The sequence below is a fragment of the Lonchura striata genome, chromosome 3 (assembly GCF_046129695.1).
Source record: "Lonchura striata isolate bLonStr1 chromosome 3, bLonStr1.mat, whole genome shotgun sequence".
NCBI classification, from domain to species: Eukaryota; Metazoa; Chordata; class Aves; order Passeriformes; family Estrildidae; genus Lonchura; species Lonchura striata.
In genome coordinates, this window is record NC_134605.1 from 68,323,453 (window position 1) to 68,342,367 (window position 18,915).

The 18,915-nt window shown below is 41.0% G+C and overlaps 1 protein-coding gene across 5 annotated transcripts in view; it reads left to right on the forward strand.

The window, feature by feature from the left end:
- FYN (FYN proto-oncogene, Src family tyrosine kinase) overlaps positions 1 to 18,915 on the forward strand; it is a 136,986-nt gene that overhangs the window by 47,346 nt on the left and 70,725 nt on the right. For 4 of the 5 annotated variants that reach the window (XM_077782269.1, XM_021555488.3, XM_021555485.3 and 1 more), the window contains exon 2: positions 12,174 to 12,244. The gene's annotated coding sequence lies outside the window, so the exon portion shown is untranslated. The remainder of the gene's footprint in view (positions 1 to 12,173; positions 12,245 to 18,915) is intronic. The other variant, XM_021555487.3, reaches the window with a different exon arrangement.

An 18,915-nucleotide genomic window follows, 5' to 3' on the forward strand; every position in this document is an offset into this window, starting at 1 on the left:
TAAATCCATTTCTGCATTTGACTATCTGATGCTCAGTCCATATCCCTTCCCCCTCTTGGGGGAAGCCAATGAGCTGTTGAAATTTTCATAGAGCTGAAAGATGTGACCCAGAGGTGTCTGTCTGGAAAAGGGAAGTGCTTTGGTGTTCAGGCAGTTGATAAAACACACGTGTTTATGAGGAACCAGTCTCTCTCTTACTTTTTGTACTCTTTTTTAAATTGTGTCCATCTGCTGGTGGAGAGCACTGTTTTCACTCCCCATACGCGTGTATGACAAGGTCAAATACAGATGCCTTTCTTGATACCCTTCCATGCACAAAGTGCTTCGAAGAACTTGTAGCTCTCTGTCTGTGGGGGTGGGTTGGAAGTGCAGTAAGCAGTGGATGGGCATGTGTGTAGCATGGGGAGAGGAAGCAGACAAACACACTGGTTGTTATCCAAAGTGAAAACTGCAGTGCATGGTGAGCAGGGCATCTTGACATGCCAGGTAGCATTTCTGCACAGACTGTCCAGCTGCAGTGGCAATGGCTTTGTGGGACTGTTGTGATCCCAAACTCTATGGACAATGTGTCCTTTGATGTAAAAAGTATATGCGAGGAAAAGAACCTGATGTTCTTGTCATGTACAGTTTAGGTTTAAAATATTATTATTGATTAGCTGCTGCTGATGGTTTTTACTGTTGAAATCTTCACAACTGGCCCTCCCAGATTGTGCAAATGGTTTTTTGGCGGGGAAATTAATTAGCTGGCTTGCATATTCAAAAGAAAGAGGGGAAAAACATCTCATCTCTTTATTGCTCTCAGGCGTGCATCCCTCTTTTTTCCATAGGATAGTTATGGATATGTACTTCCAGGGATTGTACCGTCAGCCAGTACCACTCATACATTTTGTGGAGTTCATAATCAAATGTGTTCATGGCTGAAAGTGGCACACGTGCTGCTCTGAATGTTCCTTCTCAGATGTCTCCTGCTTTGGTAACCCACATTCTGCAGCTGGAGGCTGTGCTCCAGGCACCGCATGAATGGGGCGTCTTGTGCTTCAGCGAGGCAGAGTGAACTGGATTCCAGGTCAAAATCAAATGTGACATTTCCTAAATGCGTGAATCCAAACTAGTTACAGCACTAAAAAGCGGAGCCTGTGAGTACTTTCTGTGTGTTATTTCTCACTGTTTTTCTCGAGATGGGGGGGACATTGAATGTAGGTTTATTATTCTAGTTATACCTGTAAGACTGAGAGTAGGAAGAAAATAAACCAGTGTCTCCTCATCACACAGGGGGGCAAAAGACTTATCCTTACAGTACCAAAAACCAACTTCTGTTGTTCCAGGGTGAGGGTATCCTGTTTACAAGCAGTGGCCTAGATATTACCTGCCAGCACAGCTCCTTAAATCCACAGCCTGCTTCTCCCTGCTGCACTGTTCTTCACAGGCACAGCAAGAGCAGGCAGTGACCCAGATGCGCTGCTCTGAAAGTGCCATTTGTTTCCAGCACTCAGCATGCTGGCAGATTTGACACATGGCTACACACGCATCCGTCACTGGACCAAAATACGCCTCTCCCATGCTGTAAAGGGTGTTGTATCAGATAAGCCACTACTGACAGGGCCAGTAGCTGTTCACACATCCTCTGAGGTGTGTGGCAGTGTGGGTGCATGGGACACCTGCCCTCTGAATGTGGAAGGATTTGTTGAGCTTCATGATGCAGTCCTGGTGCTTTTTTTTTTTGACTACTTAAACTTTCCAGGTGGTTAGCAGGCAAGAATTTTGCTACTACATGCTTTGTTACCAATGCTACAAAAAAAAAGAAAAAGGAGAAAGGCCTTTTTCCACTTCTGTTTTTTGTCAGGGAGTACAGAGATGTGTTCTTTCTCTTCTCCTATTCTAACTACAACTTTATCTCTGATTCCTTTCTCTACAGAGCTATTACATGCATACATGCAAATATGTGTCTATACAAATATGTACTTACATACACACACACACACACACACACACACACACACACATACATATATATATATAGATATATATATAAAATCACCAGAGTCATAGGTATGTAGATATATAAGGTTGTTAAGACTGGAACATAAAATTAGCTCTCTCTCTCCTCATGCAAGCTATAACCTCAATCAGTCTTTTTTCACTTCTCTGTGGATACCAAACCATCAAGTCTCATTCAGCATGACTAAACAAATATCCATTGATACCTCCCTTCCTCCCTCCACCTGCAGCTTTCCCCATTATCTCACACTGCTGTTCACATGGACAACACCAGTGTCCCTCAGCCAGGCCAAAATCTGTCCATCTCTTAGTTCCCTGTGTCTTTGCTCTGAGATGAGCAGATTCTTCTTGCATACAGTCTCTTTATAAATGCCCTATGCTATCCACCCCACACAGTTGAAATTCACATCTAAGCACTCATTTGTTGTCTTGAATTACTGCAACATCATTTTCTCTGGCACCTTCAGATTGTAATTCCATCTGTCTAGAATGTCTTCACTAATGAAATTTGCCCCATTTCCTCATTTTTTAGTAGTATAACCTTCTCTATGTACTCCTCTACTGATTTCATCATTCAGCACAAGATACCTATCTTTATCACCAAAGACCCTCCCTTCCTCTCTATTCCCATCTGTCAGCCAGCTCCAAGAGGGCATCTCTCTCCTCCAGCCTCCTGTGATGTCTGGCTCCTCCAGTGCACGAGTTGCTTTCTGACATGTCATTACAGATTTTCTGCTGACCTAACTCACCCAGTTAGTATCAGCAGGACTTCTTTCGTCTTGTCCTTTAGGTCTCGCCTTTAAAATGTTCTCTTTTTGTCTGGGATTCAGGCAATGCAGAGAAGCTCACCACCCATCTTCAGCTTTCAGAGTGCAGCACTTGCACAAGTAGTAAGCGCTCATTGTAATTTTAGACCTTATTGAGATTAAGGTCTTAACCAGCATCTCCTGTCACTGCAGGCTTTTAAAAATAGGCTCAACATGCACAGTAATAGCAGCATTGTAACCATGGCAATGGAAGGAAGGCAGGGCTTGCAGGCAGGGATCTTACCAGACCAACTGGCATGTATGAAGGCTGGACCAGGGCAACACGGGGGAGAGGTTTCAGGCTCAGGAGGGGACTGTGAGCCTCAAAGCGCATCTCCTTTACCCCAGCTAGGTCAGGTGGCCTAATAAAAAGAATAACATAAGTATAGTTGTTCCTGCCTTGAGCAGGGAAGCCACCTGGGTGGTCATTCAAGGTCCCTTTTATTCCTGTAGCTCTGTTTTAATAGGCAGAGCTGACTTCTCCTTGTCCATGTGCCATGTGTTTGAGTGTATGCTGATCTTCTTCTGATACCAACAGAAGGCCTCTGAATATCAAGAAACCAGAATATCCTCATTAAGGATCTTCTTGGAGGATAGGAGAGTAATATATCGCTCTTTGTGTGGAGGCTGGCTTTGTGCAGCAATAAAGAATGAATATTAAACAGGAAATCAATGACACTTCTGAAACATGTCTGAGACAGAAATCCAGATGCTGTATGAGGATATAGGCCCTTAAGCCTTATGTCTATGCTACTCTTTTTTCTTTTTTTCTTTAAAGCTGCATCTGCATAGTTGGTGGTGTAAGAGAGTGGCATAGCAAGAGAAAAAAACAGATCTTTTAGCCCAGTTTCCTGAGGAAGTGGGGGTTAGGCTTTAACTCAGTGTGTTTGTACACTAGTCCTCCTCTTTATAAGTTTTCAGGCTGTCTCCAGCCAGGGAGAGGCCTCAGGGGCAGCATTTGACTTCCCAGCCCTTTCTCTGGGAAGAGCTCTTTCTTTCTCTAGCAGGGATGTGGGCTGGGAATGGTGGCAGCAGGAGCAGGGTGCTGCAGACACCCCTGGAGCAGCTGAGCAGTGGATGCAGCAGGGCTTGTGCAGTAAATGTGACTGGGTGCTGTAAATGCATCTGGGGTATGGGAGAGCCAAGAGCACCTGGATGCAATGTGGGAAGGAAGGACTCTTATTGTAAAGTTAGCATTAGCATCACAAGTCCAGATGACCTGGAAATTCACTTTCATTTGTTCCACCAATCAGGCATTTTCTTAATCTTGAAAAACAAAAGCCAAAAAAAAAAAAAAAAAAAAAAAAATAGGGAGTTTACACTGAATAGTAATGACATTTAAAATCCTTAGAATATTTCAGCAAAATAAATGCTTTTGTGTGGCTTCTGCACTGCAAAGAGGTTTATATTAATGTTGCCCAATCCTGTAGTTACATAAACCTTGTATTTTTCTGGTTCATACTGGGACATTTGCTTTCTGAGGGAAAACCTGTTATCTTTTAGGGCAGTGTGAAAGAATAAAGACTTGATCTAGAGCTTGATGCTGAAACATTACATCAGTGCAAAGTCTTTTCATTCATAGTTCTAGTGTGTTGTCCTGAGAATTTAATTTCCTGTTTGCACTATGGGAGAGTCTTTTTTAGAAGCCACTAAAGAGCAGAGGTAGTTGTTTAAGGTATTTTTTGAAGGTAAATTGTCAAAATACAGTAATTTTTGTGGTTGGTCCTTTTATTTGTTTATGTATTTATTCATGTTATTTCCTGAATATAGAATGCAGCAACATCCAGTCTCATCATTAAAGTAAGTAAATAAATAATCAGTGAAGTAGCATGAGGGACAGCCTTCTTTTTTTTTTTTTTTTTTCACTTATCCCCATTCTCAGCCCATTGGTGATTTTTGCTAGGTTTTGCAATACTTCTCAGATTTCAAGGTTATATTCTCTTCCGTTTTGTCTTATGTGACAATGAAGGGCCTTATTTATTTTCTTTACATGTCTCACTATTAAAAAAATAAGCCAGAAAGTCAAGTTTTTTGTTCTTCTGTTTCCAGTACTCTTGTTTATTTTGAAACTTCCAGAAAGAGATAAGAACAGCTTAAGAAAAATGCTCTCTAGAGTAATCCCTTAAAGAGCAGCAAACAAACATTGCAGATTGGTCCTAAAGGCTGTGCTTCCTTTCTAGGCAGGGAGAGAGGTGGGGAGAGAGGATGTTTTCTTTTTAGCTGTGCTCTAATCATCCGATCTGGGATTTGATATGCTCCACAAGACTGAAACCACTGCCTCCTCCTGTCTTCCCCCTTCCTGCCTCTCAGAAGATTAAAGTGAACATGGCAAAAAGGAAACAGTTTATTTTCAGCTTGTTGTAGTTAATAATTAGTTTACAGTGCAGCATTCTCATTGTTTGTATTCTAATCATGTTGCTATATTCTTTTCTTACACTGTTTACTTTTCACATCACAGACCTTCTTTGATACAGAAATAGGTTTACAAATAGCCCATTCTTGCAGAATTTCAGCCTCTTTTTAACATTTTTGTATTGCACATCAGGAAGTGTGACACATGTAGGTGGAGTATCTTCTGCAAAGCCTCGCCTTGCCTGCCCCCCCATGCTTTCTTTTCACTCGGACAATTTGGAATTGCAGCAGTTGTGAAACCACAGTAGGAAGCAATCAAGCCATTAAGGTATTACATGTACAAGATATAAGTATTATTTGGCTCATTTAAAATTAGCTAAATCCATGTATTGACTGAAGTACAAGAAGTCCTTAGTAAACAGCCCCAGTTTGTCCTAAGAGATACTTGTGCTGAATTCTTTTAACCTTTAAAGCTTCAAAGTAAATTTGTCAGGACTTTAAGTCTGTGTGTTCCCATATGTGTATTTTTAATGATTTCTTCCATAATGGGAATAGCTACTGAGTACTGATGGGTACTGTAATATTGCAACACTAGCATATATATTCTATATATATTCTCTGTGTATGTGTTCATTGTATGTCATGGAAAAAATGTCCTTAATTAAAACCTTGCACACTGATCAAAGCACAAAAATATTTATTGTATAACTAAGATTCTGTCTTAAGTGGAAGGGGGAATTTGTTTATAATAACAATTGATGTAAAAGCAAATTTTTATATACAAAAAAACTACATTTGCATTGCAATGTAATTGCACTTCTAAATGGCCTTTACTGCTTCTGAAGAAGGTTTGTAAATACACTCTTTAGCCAGTTTCTGCTAAAGGTCCTTTTGGGTCAATCCTGTATCTTTAGAAGGAAGGCATTTTCTTCTATGAAGCAAACTGGAAAATTAATTATTATTAAAACAAAAGCTTCTGAAACCTTCCATTATGCATGGGGTTTTTTTCCCCTGCTGTATTTTTTTTAACTTTCATAATGATGTACTTATTTCTGGCCATAGAAGTGTTTCACTGATGCTACTGGGACACTGGGCAGGTAAAGATGAGCAGGCAGAGGGTGTGAGAGAGGGATGCAGCACTGGCTCTAGCCACCATATCCCCGCATCACTGTCTACCTGTGCCCTCCCTCAGCTCCAAAGATGCCCAGAAGCATTTCTAGGAGCCAGCTCAGAGGAATAGAGAGTTCAGTCTATTTTTAGGACTATGGTCTCCATTCATTTATTTTTTAAAAAATGGTTTGGGGCATAGTACTTCTCATTTTTCTGCAAAGAGAAATGCAAGTGCTCTTCCCGTAATTAATGAAGTATTTTTTCTACTATTTTGAGAACTGAAGTGTGCTGCTACAGTCACATGCCTCTCATGTAACACTCTCAGTCTGAGTGCCTACTCAGTATTGAGCTTGCTAATAGCTTCCCCTATGGATTGCTCAGCTCCCGTGGCTGCCCACGGCCTCCTGACCCAGGGACAGGAGTTCCAGGGGGAGGCTGAGCTGTGCATGGCCTCCATGGGAGGCTTTTGGCTCACACAGAGCTTCACTCCCGCTTCTCTTCCCAGCAGTGCAGATGACATGGGGTGCCAGAGGGTTTGGGTTCCTCTCAGAACACTTTCAAAGGGCAAGATTTATGAATGGGCCATGAGTGCCATCACCATCACCTTTCTGTCACCAGTGGCTTCACTGTGCCATTTTCCACTTGCCAACCACTGGCTGTCCCACTATGGGTTTCTTAAAGCTGTTGGCATCTTTTGATTCTTTGCATCTGCCTCAGCTGGGTGTCTGTACAAATCCACACTCTCTGCCTGTACTGGGGCTTTCCATGCAGGAGTTGCAGGTCGGATGGTGCCATGTTTCCAGATCCCAGCTTTATTCTGCTTTCAGCTCTGCCATGGTACAAAGCCAAGCTGATGCATGGAAAAGGGATTGTGAATGAAGATTTTGTTTAGCTTATCCAGCTTGAAAGCAGAGGAAGGGGAAAGGTACTGATATCACCGATACTGATCTGGCATTATCGAGAGGCTTGAACTGCCTGGGTGAGGGGCACAGCCCAGGGTGAAGGAGAGCAAGCAGCTTTGGCAGGGCTGGAGCCACAGAACAGGGGCAACAGCTGACAGCAGCACATCTGCTAAAGGTAAGTCAATACAGCAGCTCAGCTTTTGATCTTTAGCACTGTTTATGGGTTTCTTTCTCTTCACAGCTCCATTTTATTAAATCAGAAAAAGTTCAAGCAAAGCCTGTGTTTTCCCAGTGTTTTCTTCCCACGTTTCCTGTTTCTTAGGACTTGTTGCCACTGCAGTGGTGACTTTGCATCTGAGTTCCTTCTGCTCCAAATGGAAAGGGCAGACGTGTTTTTAGACAGGAACAAATTTAATGGTGCAGACAAACATTCTTGTTTTGAAACTGCTAAACTACTTTTGGACTCCTTGAACAGAGGGACCTAGTTGTCCTTATTTACATCTTGCATGTGCAGAAGCTTTCCAGTAACTGTTTTAGAAATCCAGTGACTTTGACATAAAAAAATGCAGAGTGCCTCTTCCATAGCCAAGATTCCTCTTTCCAAGTTTTGACACTGTTGCATGGGAGGACAAACCACTAGAATAGTACTGATTAGTATAAGTCTTCTAATAGTGAGTGGTTGGTGTTTTTTTCCCTTTGCTGTTCTCCAGGATTGGGTCTGGACTTGTTGCAAGAGCAGATTTTGTTGGGAGCTCTCTTTCTGCCCTCAGCTCTCTTCCCCCAAGTCTGTTGATGACAGGGCTTTTTCATATCATGTGCCAGCTATCTGGGACCTCACTTAGAAAGGGGGTGGTTTCAGGCTAACAGGGAGGCTTTTGTCTCTGTGTAAGAACAAGCCTATAAGCTTCCCTTAAACTTTAAATGTTTTATTGTTGGAAAGCCTTCAGATGTTCACAGGATAAGGGCTCTTTATATATAATCTGGCATTGCACAGTAAAGGATTACTTTATGTAAGTTAAGATGTGCAGTTCCTTTATAAACTGGCTGTGTAAATTCAGCATGTAGGAGATTGTTTTTCTCCTTCTGTTCAATGTTGCTTCTAGAAGGGGTTTCTTGGTTTTGGTCAGTTGAAGGTTTTTTTGGTTGTTTGGCCTTTGGTTTTATTAGGGTTACAAATCTTAGGTGATAGGAATAGGTGGAAAATGCTGCATGCACCCTATTAAAAACTGAACATGCTTCCATAGATTTGTTCAAATAGCAGTATCAGCAGAGTCCTGGGTGACAGAATCTTCAACCAGTCTGTAAAGGGTAACTCGAGATTGTTAGAGCAGAGTCCTAGTAACCTACTACTGAAAGGAACTTTTTGAACCAATTCATGGCCCCAAATCTGTGTGCTATGATGTAGTGAAACGTAAGCATGACTGACATTGAAACAGATTAAAAAGGCAAGCAATTACTCTGAAGAGACTAACCTACACTTTCTTTACAAAGTGGATCCAGTTTATTTATTGGTTACAGATCCTCATCCAGACATGTTCCTTTGTAAACTGTTCAGCATGAAAAACTTAATCATCCCAGTTTTTGCCAAGTAAAATAGCAGCCCAAGCACCAGGAATGCCTGCTTCTACTTGAGGTTTGAAAAAACAGCAGCAGAATCATGTTGCTAATAGAAAACTGACAGATGTTCATAATTATGTAGATTTTCTTCTGTGTTTGAGTACCATAAACTCAATTGCATCCACTGGCATTTGAAAAGTATGTAAGACCACTTATGACTTCAACCAGCCACTTCCTCCAGCTGGGTAAGACTCGTATGAACTGCAACATGTACCAGACCAGCACCCTCTGTGTGGTTTTTATTCTTTCAGTCGTGTTATTATCTGTTTTCAATGGTGGGTAAATTGTCATTGAACAGTTTTTGCTTCAATGAACAATCAAGGAGTTTTTGTGGGTTCCCATCTAGGATTATTCACAATGCACTTGATCCGAAGATCCTTGAAGTTGGTGAGTGCTGATGGATTTGAGAGTGCAGGCTTGAGCAAAAAGTACTTACCATGTCTGCTTTCAGTGCTTTCTCTTTTGTCTGTAGTAATAAACTTAATTCTGATCCCAGTATGAGCTGACAAAAACACATCTGAAAGCTGATGAGGAAAAATAGGGGTTGTCTCATGAAGCAGACAATGTCATGAAACCGAACACACAAATGTCTAGTTACGCTACTTGCCACATTGTTTCACAAAATACTTCTTTACCAAAAGAAAGTGACTTTTCCACAAGGCTACATAAATGCACTGCTGATATATATGTAACACTAGGGGGGGAATATAGGATTTTGGTAAAAGGTGGAAGTTCGTTGAAGTTCGTGCTGCCTACAGGAAAAGGCTGTTCTTGGCAGATAATAACTCTGATTATTCCCCAGAAGTGTTTTGCTTTTCTTTAATGTTTCAAATCACATTGCTCTGAGATTCAACGCAATGTTTCATGTCCACTGGTGTGCTAAGGATTTTCTGTATCTTACCATGTAGGAGAAAATGCTTGGACAGCTTTCATTTGGATATTAGTTGGATAAACCATTTGTTTCCTCTTCTATTTGTTATGGATAGAGCACAATTTTCATCATCTAAAATCAAGCAAAATGCTTCCCCAAGCTTTCTATCTGCCATCCCTACAGTTCTGAAAATCTTGCAAGACTAGAGATGTGGCAAATTGTGTCTGCCTCAGATTTAACAAGACACCCCTTTCCCTAGCTCTCTCTGCTAGTTTTTGTCATACATGGTCTCAGTGAAAGGCTTGGACTAGACTCCCTTGGCATGTATTAAAGCAGCTACCTGCATTGCCATGCTGTAACATGGGAATGTTACATGTTACAAGTGGAGCTGTACTCTTGGTCCATCCTTTCCATTATTTCCTCCCTTTTACCCTAGAGTCAGCATGGGCCTTCTTATTTTTTATTTATTTTATTTTATTTTATTTTATTTTATTTTATTTTGTCACTTGCAAACTTGTTTGAAGAATTTCCCCAGCTTGGTTTAATCCTGGTTGCTGCACAGGCATTTGTGCTGGGGTGAGGGAGGAAGGCGGAGAGGAAAGGAGTGCTGCCAGGGCTGCATCCCGAAGCTCCACACCAGTGCTGGGGGGAGTTCAGCCCCTTTTGGCAATGGTGCTAGCCCTTGTCTTTCAAGTATTCCTGAGACTGGCAGCACGAAGTACAGTTTCCTTATTTGTCCCTCCTCTGAGCAAATTTTTAAATCAGTCTCATGGTGTAGAAGAAAATAATGAGCTAATCCAGAGTTGAGGTGCCACTGGATTGTTTTGGACCTGGCTCATTTCTTAAGCTTCTAATTTTTCTGCATGCAGATTTTATCCAATTAGTTCAGAGGCAGAAGTAGAGTTTCTTGACTTGATGTTTTCTTTCCAGGCCAAATGCCTGGAAGCTAGGGAGGGAAATAGATGGCACCGGAATAATAACCACCTTCCCTGAATTTGAGCAAAGCAGTTAAGACCCACTTTTTTTTCAGTGTTTTCATAAACTTTGCCAAATTGTACAAAAGGTGATGGGAGAGGAGGGGGTGTTCATTTTTTTTCTTCATTCCTTGATATACCTACTCTTTTTCTTAATTGCTAAACAAAGAAAGCAGAGAAGATGATTATGTTTGTTCTTTTCTGTTAGAAAATGTCTGTTCCTAAAATCTCTCGCAACAGCCTCCTCTGATTTGTAATGATGTTTTTTTTTCTTTTCTCTCCACCCTGAACCTTCCACTCAAAGTCTGAGCTTTATAATATCAGATACCTTCTTACTAATCGGGACTTAGAGCAATGTGATTCAGTTTCTGTGTTTTAGAGGAATAATTATTTGGTTATTCCTTAATAGAAATTTTAATTTCGTGACCACTTTTTATGTAATGATGACCAGTAAAAATAATTTTATTTAAGAAGCCATTCCCCTTTTGTTTCCTGTTTATGCCTACAGCGTCTCCCAGGAGAGGCGCTGGCACAAGAGTTGCTGTTTCTGCAGCTGAGGCAGGTTTTCTTGATCAGTAGTGCAGGGCTCCAAGTCATCTGTGTATAGCTGTGAAGTTACTCAGCCAGCAGTAATTTCACAGATACCTCTCTGGTGAAAAGTTCAGCCATGTACTTGGGGGAGAATGGGACTTAGAAGCAGTTCAAATTTAATCTGGCTTCACTGGTGTGGACACCTGAGCACTGAAAATTATGATTTTCTCCATTTGCTGCACAGTCACCACTCCCAACCCAGGGCACCAGCAGAATCCTTGCCTCCTCCATTTTCTAGGAGCTTACAAACTAAACGTTTTAACATCATTGTTAGTCTGTGCTCCATGAGTTATTCTTTCAAAGATTTTGCCTTGAGGGAAAATAAAGCTTAGCTGTCATTTGAAATTTACTCAGGGTCGGCAAAATGATGGCATTTGTCACTTTTGCTCTCCATCTTCTTCAAAAGGGTCCTAGTGTGTGTCAAGCTGGATATTATGTTGGCTTCCTTCTTCTCCCTCTTTGTTCTCCTAGAGAATGCCAAGTAATTAATACAGTCTAAAAATGAAGTGTGGCACAACCCCTTTTTTCACTTTGTGTAGTTTTCAAACAAGGAGGCTGTCATGAACCAGTTTGTTAAAACAGAATTACTTAGAGATACTGGGTTGACCAATTTTTTAGGGTTGGATCTAAAATAATTGGCACATTTGCTGTGTGCTGCTGTGCATTTCTTGTTGTTGACCTTGGCTCCCTGAAGTCTGAATGGCCATCATGTCAGTGACAGTGATGTGTCTGAACAGTCTGAGGGAGCCCTGCAATTATTTTAATATTTTGCATAATACTAGTGAAATTCAATAATTAGTTGTGAAGGTTCAGATCCCATTACCTCCTTCCCTAAACCAGGAAAAATGGTGGAAGTTGGTCATAAATGTTAGTAGAGAGAGAAAAAAGTGTAAAATAATTTGTGGTGTTCCAGTCACTTATTATTTTTCTCCCTTTCTCTCTTATTTTACAGGGCATGCTTTTGAGCCATTTGTGAAGAAATGTGGTGAATGTAAACTTGCTCTGTTTTGGGGCGAAATTGTGGTAAGTGGTGCTGTCTGAATCAATTTTGGTTTTCAACAAGAATTTCATAAAGATTGTTTTAGCTTTTTTCAGTTTTAATTGGTTTTTTTTTTTTTTTTAGCTTTTGAAGGTATAGAGATATAGTTGATTATATGTGTTCTTTCTCTGGTACGAGACTTGCAGTATGAAAAGCATTGACAGAGAACAGCATGCTGGGCCTCAGGGCAAGGAATGTGTTTTCATTTGCTCCAGTGGCATCTGCTTATTGTGTTTGTAGCTGTTCCATTCTGCTGAAGAGTGGTTGAGCTAAAACCTGGAGTAGAAGAAATAAAAAGGCCTAATTAAAAAACAAGGGGTACAAAAAAAGCATGCTAGCTGTATAAAAGACCAGGAGCAGAAGTAATGCAGAAGTATGTATTTCCCAAAGTGGTGGGGGTGTCCAGTCACTCTACAATCTTTCCATCTCTTCCCAGAATGTCTGACTGACACCCTTGCCATGTGGAACTAGGATGGTTTGCTTATGTCTGAGAGATAAGGAGATAGTTAATGTGTGCTGTACCAGTTTTTCTATTCCTCCTTTCCATACCAGATGACGAGCTTTGCTGCTTGTCTGACTGTGCTTATGCAACACTTCCAGAGGCATCAGCCTCCAACAAACTTCTCTGGTCCTCAGTGCTCTGGAACTATGGCATGTTGTGTGTCTGTGCTGCTGAGCTGCACCACTCTGAAGTAGAAGGAGAGAGAGAAGAGCGGGAGGTAATTATTGACATGTCCCAACTAGAGGGAAGTAATTCAGAGAAAGCTCTTCCAACCTGCAAAAAATAGAGGCAGCAGATCTGGAGCAGTGGGCTCATTTTGCTTTTCACTCTAGGAGACCATCAATATACACAGTTCTGGATAGTGCAAATCAATCACCCTTCGGAAAAGAAACATGTCAGCAGAAGACGGTGTCCCTGCTTTCCCTTGGCCAAGCAGGCTATTGGGCTGGTGTTTTTTCTCCAGGCAGAATGTGCAGATTGCAGATGAAAACTGGCTTATTCTCCACTGGCAGAAGACTTAAGAGTCAGATAGCCTGCAGGGTAGAAAACTGAAAATTAAAGACTGGCTCTGTGAGAACACTTGTTCTTTTCTACCATTAAAAAACCACCAGATGTTGTTGCATCATATAGAAAGACCTGGATTAGCTAGCAGAAGTTTAAATGTAAATGTAGATCACTTACCCTTCTGCAGAACATGTACTCTTAGAAACATTTACTCTTAGATAGGATAGTCAAGCCCAGAAATTCACAAAGAAGCTGTCAAACACATGAAAAGTCCCACCCAATTTTACCTGGGTAAACCCTACTGCAGCTCATTCTTTTAAATTATTTTCTCTCTTCTGATCAGCTTTTCTGTGTGTTATAGGTTTGCATCTATATCCGTATGAGAAATACAAACAACAAATTTTTAACTAAAATTTGGTTGTAGGGCCACAGATGAGCACAGATCAGAGCATGAGTTCATTAGTCCATGAGATTTTGTGGTGACTTCCACAAAACTTTGCGACTTTACTACAAAAGAGGGTACAATCTATATCTAGTTTTCTTTTTCATGGTAGTACTGATACTTGATCCTAAAAATTGTCCAGTGTTCTTCCTTACAGATTGGCTGAATTTTGTGTGAGTTATGACAAAGTTCACAGGTGAAAGAGGAGAACTGTTTGGAAATAGTGATGCTTTGTAACACCAAGGGAAAAAAGTTTATCAGCAGACCTAGTAGTTGGATGGTTGTGTTCTAATTTCTGTTCAAAGATGCTTCAGCTGAGGCCAGCCTGGTCTCCATGACTGACCTTAATAAGAGAGCACAGTTGAAAAGCAGCAAGGGGAAAGTGACAAAAGAAGCACGCTTCTTAGAATCCTGGAATAATCCTGGGTGGAAAAAAATGCCACAAAGCTGCCAAGAAACTTGTACAAACTGTTGTCTTGTCCAAACCCTCACTTGAAACAGGTCCTATTAGGTCAGGTTGCTCAGGGCCTTGATTTTCAAAATTTAGCCATCTGAAAACTTTACAGCTCTTCTGGGCATCTGTTATGTCTCACCATCCTCAGAGGGGAAAAAGTGCTTTCTTCTTGCTTCTTGCCGTTCTTCACTGTCTGTCCCTGCAAACTCTGCATCTTCTCTGCCTGTGAGAGGGAAATCTTGAAGAAGAGCTCAAAATCAGGAAAGTTGCTTCCCATGGCTCCATGGAAATGTAGTGGCATGCAGATGCAGTAAACTTGCTAGTGGGGAAAAAAGCAAAGCACAATATGGTTCACAGAGGTTCTACTTGGGCAATGTTTCTCAAGCTGTAGTTGAAGTTCAGACTTGAAGAGCATGGCTGCTTGACTTGGGTGAATTTTGAAATATGGAAGAGGATTAGATGACAAACTGATGCACCTGAAAACTGTCAGTTTTCTTCTCTTGCTTATAGTGATGTGAGTCAATGAAAAGAGGCACTTCTCACTCCTGGGTTGTAAACATCCTGGAGTTTTTTCAAGTCAGTCTGGAGCTGGGTTTGTGCTCCAGGATTTTGCTCTAAAATATGTTTTCCTGCAGCCTTTAAAATGTATAAACAGAGTGCAAAATTTGTTTGTTTTCACAGCTGTTCTTTTCACGCTTCCCACTTCAAACTGTTTGCAACATCTTATTTTGAGGTAGAATGATTAGGGACCTTGATTTTCTCATATGTAAGGATCTCTGAAATATCTCTGACCCCACTGTATGTTTGCCTATGGCATTACAAATTCCCAGAGAGTTTAAAAATAATTGTAGAAAATGTAATGACAAGGAAACAGTTCTGCCCAGTTTCTGTCCCTAACCTACTGATTCAAAGAAGTACTGGACATCAAGAGGACATTTTGAATTTATTTTGACATAGCTCAGAGGCTTAGCAGTTATTTATTTATCTTGTATCAAAGTCCTAGAAAAGGTCATGCAGCCTCTAGATCAAAAATTCATAATGGATTTAAGAGCTGATTAGAGATGTATACTTGAATGCTGGGAGGGGAATCTTGGCTGAATTTAAAGCTCCCTCAGCTAAGCTGATGACAGCTGATGACAGTGTGAGATGACCCTTCATGTGGTGAGATTTCTGTGAAGCAGCCTTGTAGATGCCAGAGCAGATATTTGTGTGGCACTGTAGGTTTGTGTTAACCATGTCATGTCACAGAATGACCACCCTGCCACATCACAAGGAGTCACAAGAAGCCTGACTGATGTAGGACAGAAAACCTCGGGGTGATATCTCTTTTATTTTTTCTCACAGTCACACTGCTCTTTGCCAGTCCACACTACCCTTGAAACTTTTGCCTTTCAGAACATTTTTTGTATTTCTAAGCATGACTTACACTGTACAGTTTGGGGCTCTGTCCCCATCCCTGCAGTTGGTTACAGCCATCAGGATCAGGGAGGATAAAGCTGTGAAGTGAATTGAGGGACTGCTGTACCACAAACCTGACCTGCATCTTTCTGCACCAGGAGTGCAACTGAGCATTCGTCCATTTCCTGTAGACTTCCTCTTCCCAAAAAAAGCTGTGAATGCTTCAATGACAAGCCTTGATGTTGAATGTGTATCTCAGAGCTTGGGAGTCCATGGCTCTTTTCCCTCCAAATTTAGACAGGGATACCGTCCCAAGTTGAGGGCTTTTTGATGTTTCAGCTGAAATCTGAGATACTTTGCTTCTATTTGCACACTTTTCTGTAGACTAGAAGCAACTGCACGTCTTAAACAATAGATACAGTTATTATATCAGTAGCTCAGATATATCAAGGAAAATTTGGATTTCTGCTAATACACTCATCTACTATTTTGGGGTTTTTTTCTCCCCCAAGAAGAGTCAGGTTTTTCTTCTCTCTTTATTTCATAAAAAAAAATTAGCAGGTAATGACTGCTTTGATTTTAAGAAATTATACAAAACCAGCATCTGTATACATAGTAAATTTGTTTGCCTTTAGAAAGACTGTGATGCCCTGTGCATTTCTGGTGTCCAATTTGTATGGTACAATTATTTATATCCCTGATGTCTACCAAAAATGCTATTGAATTTCTCTTGATAATTCTTCACGCCTGTCAGGTTGCTGACAAAAAGTATTATAGAGCAACTATGTATTATCTGTGCTCTCACTACAAAAATAAGCTACTGAGACTTTTGCTTTATTACCTGTATCCTGCCATACCCACAAGAGGATTTGCCCAAGTCGTTAGCTGTTCTCTGTAATTAGGGCTGACCTGATGCATTTTGGTCCTATTTCTAGCAGCTTTTCGTTTTCTGAAGTCATTCATTTGGGCACTGATGTGCCTCAATAGTGTAGTTCTGTTGCATATCTTCATTATCTCTTCCTTTGGGGTGAGGATTATCTTTCTCCTTAGGAAGGAAAGTGTGGGGAAAAACTTTAACATTTTGATGTATTTGAGGCTTACCAAGATTTGCTATGCTATGCTTGTAATTCTTTCAATTTTAGTCTGTTTCTTTTCTTCCAGTCTAATCCATTCAGAAGATGTGAATGTTGATGCTGCTGGGTGTAGTAAATGCTAAATCTGGTCCATAAGATTCCTGAGGAATGTGGTTTGTCCCCTGCCCGGGACTGCATGTGTCCAGTCCCAACCAGATTGGATTTAGTCTGCTCTCTGTGAAGCATTGTTATACTTGTGTTCACTTTATTAAATCAGATAACCCTACACAGCGAGGTTACATTCCAGTCTCCTGCAGAAGAGATGTTTGTGTCTCAGACTCTGTAATTTTCCTACATTTCACTGGTGATTCATTTTTGTCCCTTCCTCCCCCCCACCCTCCCCTCACAAAGTTTAAGGTGATCCAATTGTTGGAATTACTCAGCAAAAGGAAGTTGATCTGTGGGCCATCTATGTGGATGTCTGTCCCGCTGTAGCCACTGGAGAAGAAATAGGGAAGGACTGTTAAACCTGCAGGTGGAACAGAGCACTTCAGCCAGCTGTATTTCCCAGCTCTTGTGGCTGCTCAATGGCAAAGATGTTTGCACTGGGTCATGATGTTACAGCAGCTTGAGTATCCATTATAGGGTTTAGCAAGTGCTAAATTGGTTGTATTTTTTTTTAATCAAGATAATAAGCCTTTCAGTTGCTCTTTTAAAAGAAAAACATTACATTTTGAAAATTCAGATGTTGCTTTAGGGAGTGTTACATCAGTGTTGCTCTTTTCTGTATGTGTATTGGTGCAGTTGATAGTAAAGCTCTTGTTCCATCACACAGGCATGTTTCACACCTTACGTTCCCCTTCCTCCCCTGCAGAGAACTGGATATAAACATGTAGGTGATGCAGGGCCATCCCACCTTTCAGGAGGTATGGAATTAGCTATGGAACAGCCTTGCAGCTGGTCTCATGGTCAGCTCTGATCACTTAACAGTGTAACTGAAGCTTCAAGCAGGCAGGTGCCACCCAATTGGTCGTGGGATCATTGTAGGTGGGATCTCCACGGAATTTAGTTGCTAGGATGCATCACCTCCTTAGTGAGCTCATGCAAATTAAGGTTTCTTTTTTCAGAGGTTAGTAATTTAGTCATGTTTGGGAGTTTTCTGCAGACATCAAAACACAAAGATTTTGCCTTGACACCTTGCAAGTTTATGGTCCAAATCACAAAACCTCTTGAGCTGCTCAAGGAGTGACCAGAAGCTTTTCACATTAATAAATCACTCCAGTTTCCCATGCCTTGCTTCAGAATTAGCTTGAAAAATTTTGGCTGACGTCATGCCAAAAATCCAAAACAGCAACAAAGCAAGGGGGAAAAAAGCCTCCCAGCAGACACCCAGCATGGAAAATACTGCCAAACTTGGGTCTGTTTGTGCCAAGATTATGTGTGCAAGGCAGCAACAGGGTCTTAGGAGGTAATACTCTCAACCCACAGCTAATGAGCCCTGCAGCATAGGGAGTGAGGATCACTGTAGAGAGCCTACATAATGCTGTGTGCAAGACACAGATCATATCTGGGAATAAAAAGAAAGGATAACATGATCTCTGGGAATCTGATAAGGCCATTTCTGCGGATATTACTCTTACTAAAGGAATAAGTGTTGTAATGGCAAATAGATCTATAGGTAGAGTATAAGCATGTGGGCAGATGTAGATTTTCCTGATCTAAGTGTGCTGTATTTTGCAGTCCCAGCCACAGCACTGCTTTCCTTCTATATTTCTTTTATGAGATACAGGAGGAGGGAGATAGTTAAAGTAATTTTCTCAACATTAATTCTGCCTCATCAATACTTCATGGATTTAATAGATTTTAGAGTTACAATCATTTTGGAGACTATTTTATCAACCAGGTTCAATGGAGGTTGCTGAAACTAAGTGGAGGACAGAATGTATGTGTGTGTGATACAGGATGCTGTGGTATCAGGATTTCATTATTATGGGATTTGCTTAGAAAATTTCTCAGTGCTGTTTGTGAAGCTTTATGTTGGGCATTAAATATATTGTGTATAGGCAGGTGATCTCTTCAATAAGAGTTTGGCACGGATCTCCAGGTACAAGTGTGTCTGTTTTCACCTCATAGCATAAGCACACTGCTCTAGTTCTTCATCTCTCATTACACCTGCCTCTTGTTTAAATGCTCATGTGACGTAAATGTAATGAAACTGCATATAAAGGAGCATGAAGAGGAGGACAGATCTCATTGCAGATTACCAAAGCTGAATATTTTTG